The following is a 6,555-nucleotide window of genomic DNA, read 5'->3' on the forward strand; positions in this document are numbered from 1 at the left end:
CGTATCTGCCATTATAGTATCGTACAGAGCCATTTCTATACCCTAAAAATTCTCTGTGCTTCACCTGTTCATCCCTCCCTCTAACCCCCTGCAGCCACTGATTTTCTTACGGTCTCCATAGTTTTGCCTTTCCCTTTATCCTTTTCTAACCAGAACAGATCTGTTTTTGTTTTTTTTTTAAGTGTATTTAGGGGCACTGGGTGGCTCAGTTGGTCAAGTGTCGGACTCTTGGTTCCAGCTCAGGTCATGATCTCACGGTTCATGGGTTCAAGCCCCCCATCAGGTTCTGTGCTGATGGTGCAGAGCCTGCTTGGGATTCTCTCTCTCTGCCCCTCCCCAACTTGTGCTGTCTCTGCCTCTCTCAAAATAAAATAAATAAACTTAAAAAAAAAAGTGTATTTATTTTTGAAGTAATCTCTACATCCAACGTGACGCTCAAACTCATGACCCCGAGATCAAGGGTCGCACGCTCTTCCGGCTGAACCAACCAGGCGCCCCATGAGAGCAGATCTGTTTTATATGCTGGGCTTTTGTTTCAGATTTCATTTGAAGACTAGGTTTTGCTGCTTAAACCAGGGGGAAAAAAAATGGTTTATGTTAATGGGCAGTGTCTTGACCTCCTCCTTATTAGCTGTGTGACCTCGACAAGTCACTTCACCTCTCTGAGACTTGATTTCTCATGAGGTGGGGCTAATGAAGGCTGCCTCACATAAATCCTACTATGTATGTGCAGTGCCTGGCACACAGTAGGGCCTCAACCAGGGTGAATTTGCCTCTTTCTGCCGCTCGTGCTCACTTCCCACATTTAGTGCCCAAGGTCTGCCTATTTCGTCTCTAGAATTCTAGAATTTCTCCCTTCTCTCATCTGTATTACAGCTCCTTTCTCGTCTAGCCTTGACCTGATGCAGCGTGTTTGAAAACAGGCCACACACCGCTGCTGAATGCTCACCTTTAACACAAAGAAACAGGGAGACGTTATTTAGCGATCCGGAGATGAACACGGGCAGAGCGTAGGCAGGAGTAGGCAGGCAGTTCCCTGGGGTCCTTCCCCCTCGCCCCCCACGGTCCCTTGACAAACCACCAGGACACCTGATGGTCCCTCCGAGTCTGAGGAGTTATCCTGGTGGTGGCATTTAGAGCCCCATCTCCAAGCTCCTTTCATGCCAGCCTATCTCTACCCTTGCTAGCGCTAACCTCACAAGAGGCAATGGGACAGGAACAACCACATCCACAGTCTTGGGGCGCCTGGGTGGCTCAGTCGGTCAAGTGTCCAACTTCGGCTCATGTCATGATCTCACTGCTCATGAGTTCGAGCCCCGTGTTGGGCTCTGTGCTGACAAGTTCTGTCTCCATCTCCCTGCCCCTCCCCTGTTTACATTCTGTCTGTCTGTCTGTCTGTCTCTCTCTCTCTCTCTCTCAAATATAAAATAAAACGTTAAAAAAAAAAAAGAAACTGGGAATGAAATAAATTTTTGAGGAGAAATCTCAACTCCCACAATTGGTGACAATGTCACCAAGTAGAACAGAGATCACAGGGAAACAAACACGCAGACTTGGGGACCTCTGCTCAGCACGTGGCACTTGTGGGACCCACGAGTACGGGTATCAATGTTGCCTCTAAGCTTCAGGGAGTCCCACGTGGGAAGGTGGCTTTGATCTACCCCAGCTGATTTTGTCTGTATTTTAAGGGTCTCAGCTTCCTCTAATTTTTTATTTCTTGGGCAGGGATAATTCACTCTCACTCATGTCCTATTTATAAGACAATTCTTGTATGACTTGGCATCTAGTGTGATGTTGGGGGAAATGCCAAGTATTTGCCTCTGAACTATTAGCTTATCATGTGGCTGAATTGACTGGTTACTAGCGTTTCGATGTGTGAAGACATATTACAAACATTGTGAAAGATTTACCTTATGTACAAGCGATAAGATCATAGATTCCTTCAAAAGGAGAATTAGATGTTGTATAATCCGATGCCCTCAAGCTATCAAGTAACTCAACATGCATTAATTGAGCATCCTCTGTGTGTATATGAACACATAGAGAGAGAATGAATGTGAAATGTTAACATTCAGGGAATCTCAGTGAAGGATGTATAAAAATTCTTTGCAGGACACCTGGGTGGCTCAGTCGGGTGAGCGACCGACTCTTGGGTTTCGGTTCAGGTCATGATCTCGTGGTTTCATAGGTTTGAGCCCCACATTGGGCTCCATGCTGGTGGTGAGGAGCCTGCTTGGGATTCTCTGTCTCCCTCCTGTCTCTGCTCCTTCCCTACGCGCGCTGTCTCTGTCTCTCTCAAAATAAACTTAAAAAAAAATTATTTGCGCTATTTTTTCAATTTCTTTCTGGCTAAAATTTTTTTTCAAATTAAAAATAAAAAAGTTTAATACATGCTGCCTTACACCTTAAGGACTGAGAAGGGGTGTGGTTACGAGCTGTGCCAGTGGTGGGTAGGAAGCAAAAAACCTCAACAGGGTTTCCAAGAAATTGGTGATCGCACAGTCAGTTTCTACGTAATCACCTCAGCTTCTCAAATGTTTTGAGAAACAGTCTTTTTAGTTTTTTCTAGATGCAAAGAGATGTAGTTGAATAAATCAGAACAGAAAATGAAAAGATTCTCTAGTTGCTGCTATAGTGATTGTGAAATAGGTATAAATCTCAGCCCAGGAGGAATTAATATGACTAACGTAGATGTAAAATCAAAATTAATAGGACCATAATCCCTTGGGGGATCTGTATTTGTTCTGAACGATCTTATCAAATGTTTTGGGGACACAGGACACGATATTATTGTTAAGCTACGCGGTGGGCTCGGCTGTGAGTCGGATGGAAGAAAGATACTGGTGGTCATGTGCTCGCCTGGCTTGGAGAAACCCGATGAAAGGTTGAGATACCAACTATAGAGCTTGGACTGTGGAACCGGGAACCTGACCCCAGGAGCCTCTTACAGATATGTTTACCCGGACTGCAACACAGATGTGGCCAGAGCATCTGGTCCTGATTTGTATCAGGGAACTGGAGGCTTATGGATGATCCCCTGCCTCAAAGGAAACAGAGAACACCCCTAAATGAGTTAAGGTCTTAACCCCCACCTTCTATTCTGAATGATAGTCTTGCTGGTTAAGGTCTTAATAAAGTCTAGCGAGATCTGCTCCCAAGGGGCAAGCCTCATCAGGAAGAGAGTCAAGGGAGGGCTGTTTATTCAGTATTAAATGAGTGCCTTCTATATATTTGGCACAATGCAGAACAAAGAATAATGAATGCACAATAGGATGAATAGCATCCACCCCATCTGGTGGCTTAGGAACCGGCCAGTTAACCAAGGCGTTTTCAAAGAACTTACCCCATCTGTGAAAGGGGGAAACCTCTCTCCCTCATATATGAAACACAACGATTAAGTGAACTGATGTATGCAAAGTGAGCAGTAAACTCGTGGCAGGTTTCGGGCTCGCTCTACTTGCTGGTTCCCCCTCTCTCTTTTCTTTGATGCAAGAGCCTGAGCTGCCCTGGGTTGCTCCAAATCTTGTCCGCTCTGGTCTTTCACCGGGACAGTTCCATGGCCCCCGCGCTAGACCTTCTACTCTTGTCTTAACCCAAATGCTGAACTTGCCCTAACGGTGCCCCGCTCCCCCGCCCCGGCCCCACACCAAGACTGCTCACTACAGAGCAAACATGTATGTGGTGAAGAAAGTCAAGTGGTTTTCAAATGTGAATATATTCGGGCTGCAACAGTGATTTCAATTTGTAGATTTCACCACGGCTGTGCTATCAGGCAGTGTTCAGGTTTATTAATTTTATATGCATTGGAGTCTTTGAAATTGTTGGTTCATATGTATGGAAATAAATTTTCATGAAATGGACCACCAGCCCTGTTATCTAGGACAACTTTAATACTGGAGTAAAATAGCTTTTGCATTACTGGAATGGCAGGTTTCTGCGATAAATTTGTAGAGAGAAAGGGGAGAGAAAGGAAAAGAAGAAGAAGAAAAGAAAGTAGATGTGAAATGGCTGTACTTCTGGTCAGGTTAAGGGAGAAATTTCCCCCTGGAACCCAGACCTGTCCCCACCCTATGAAGCCCCGTAAAGGCTGCGGTTATTTATGCTCGGGAGAAAAGTTGGGTCGGCAAACCAAGTCGTTCCTGAACATAAATAAGCCACGGGGGCTGACGCTGAGCTAGAAGGAAACCATAAGGGGCCGAAGTAAGTTTGCGATTGTAGGCGGCCTCCAGCAAGCATCTGCTTCAGATAAATGGGCTCAGACTGGGAGTGAACAGGATCTCACAGTCACCGGGCTGGAACCAGAGCCCAGAGCCTCCCTGGATGGAACCAAGGCCCTGCCGGCTGAGCTGTGGCCCAGGGGGAGGGGTGGATGTGTCCCTTCCACGGTTCTCGCTGAGATCACATCGACGGCTCCGCCTGAGAATAGGGTTGCTCAGACTGCTCTTTCTTCCTTTGAGTTCATTCCTCCGTCTGCCCTGGGCCACAGCTTTACGGGAGATATTTCAGGACGGCGCACAGAACGATCCAGGTTTTTACAAGATCAAAACTAGTGCAAAGTACAGGATCCCACGGAGACCAAGAGAAGGAGTCACGGAGAACGTCCGTTGGTAGAGAGGAAATGTGGTAAGTTGAACAAGAAGCTTAGGATTTTTTTGTTTTTTAAAAAAAGCCTGAAGTTGCCCATGATGTTGCTTTACTGGACCGACAAAGAAGGCAAGAAAATCGAAAAGCAAATTCTCTTAATCTAGGCAGAGAAAAGAATTTCCTTTACGTTCCCCCCCCCCCATTTTCTGTTCTATTTCTTTTATATACTTGTTTTTCTCTGCCTAAGAATAAACTTTGAATCATCATTCTGTCTCACATTATTTCGAGGTGTGACTGCAGAGTAAGGATACTAATTCTCCCAGCCATGAATACAAATCACCGTTCTTATTTTATAATCAAAGCATACGCAGTCATCTGTTTCTGTAGAGTAGCAGATGTGATTTAGGACGCACATCACTGGCAATCTCTGATTTTACTTGTTGGAACATGGAATGAAGACTTAACTACCGATTCCAACGCTTTGCATTTTCAAAAGAGGTTCCACTTCTAAAAGTCATCACGTATTATTTAATAACTTAACATTACACCCTCCCCTTTGATGGCCCAAATGAGATTATTACCAGATTGTCTCAGATTACAGATTCTCAGCCGCGGGAGCCAGGTTCATGCAGTTTCCGTGTAAAATGCTCTGTAATCAGATGCTTGATAATGACTTTGCTTTGAAGAAGGAACTCAGTTTTTAACTTTTGGTCTCCGTATTTTCAACATAATGAACCATGAAAATCTGATTTTTCTTGCTCTGCCATTTTAGATGTTCAGTTTCCTCGATGGTGAGCTCAGTTACGGAGAGATACTTAACTAGGTTCAGAATCAATTTCCCAGTCTCCCTATCATCGAGTCGTGTTGTGTGCATGTGTTCCCTTTCTTGCCAATGAAATGCAAGAGGGAATCTTCAGGGAAGCTTCTTGAGCGTTTTTGCTTTTTTGCTACATGAGAAAGCAGTGGCTGACTCAGTAGTAGCTTCCCCCTTCTTTCTGCCTTGAAGTTGCATGTGATACTTGGAACCACAGCAGCCATTTTGCAACCATGAGGTGACATGCCTGGGGATGATGGCCAATGTGCAAAGTGGAAAGACAGAAAGACTGAAGTTGTTGGTTTTTTTTCTTAATGTTTTTATTTATTTTTCAGAGAGAGCAAGACAGAGCGCGAGCAGGGGAGAAACAGAGAGAGTGAGACGCAGAATCTGAAGCAGGCTGCAGGCCCTGAGCTGTCAGCACAGAGCCCAAAGTGGGGCTTAAACCCATGAACTTTGTGAGATCATGACCTGAGCTGAAGCTGGATGCTTAACTGACGGAGCCACCCAGGCGGCCCTAATTCTGTCTTTTCAAAATGTACCAGCAGTATCTAGATGATGTTTTCATTGGATAACACTACCCTAGGATTATGCTAAAAACATACATGTAGGAAATGTTTGGGAAGAATCCGGAGTGGAAAGCATGAATCCTCTGGACCAAATAGTGTTCTTTCTGATATAAAGGATAGTGGATTTTACCTTATTTTTGGTTAACAATACTTAAATCAATAAACAAGTAATTATAGGAAAAGAGACATAATTAATTTTAAGTTTACATGCTTTTCTGTTCCAAACATTACTATTTTTATAAACCCGTGCTATCCTATCCCGTTGCCTACATACTGAAATAAAAAACTAATCTGCTAATTAAAGATTAGATTTTCGTTTCATGTTTTATTTATACTCTAGTAACTCACTTGGAAAATTGGAGGAAGGAGAAAGCATATTCTCCTCTAGTAAATTTGTTCACATTTTTTTCTAGGCTATTTATGTAAACTTATGTATTACTTCATATGTATCTGTATCTGTTTTTATTTACGGATTCTAATTTTCAATTTTTATTTTTTTTAAAGATTAAAAACAATTTTTTTTTTTAAATTTTTTTTTTCAACGTTTTTATTTTTATTTTTGGGACAGAGAGAGACAGAGCATGAACG

At 43.6% G+C, this 6,555-nt stretch overlaps 1 long non-coding RNA gene across 1 annotated transcript in view; it reads left to right on the forward strand.

Annotated features, from left to right (window-relative positions):
* Positions 1-6,270, forward strand: part of LOC147582979 (uncharacterized) — a 28,532-nt gene extending 22,262 nt beyond the window's left edge. Inside the window, exon 2 of the long non-coding RNA XR_015244207.1 lies at positions 5,734-6,270. This is a non-coding gene — a long non-coding RNA (uncharacterized LOC147582979). The remainder of the gene's footprint in view (positions 1-5,733) is intronic.
* Positions 6,271-6,555: the final 285 nt, after the last annotated feature.

The sequence above is a fragment of the Puma concolor genome, chromosome A2 (assembly GCF_028749965.1).
Source record: "Puma concolor isolate L17-30 chromosome A2, mPumCon1.1.hap2, whole genome shotgun sequence".
NCBI lineage: Eukaryota > Metazoa > Chordata > Mammalia > Carnivora > Felidae > Puma > Puma concolor.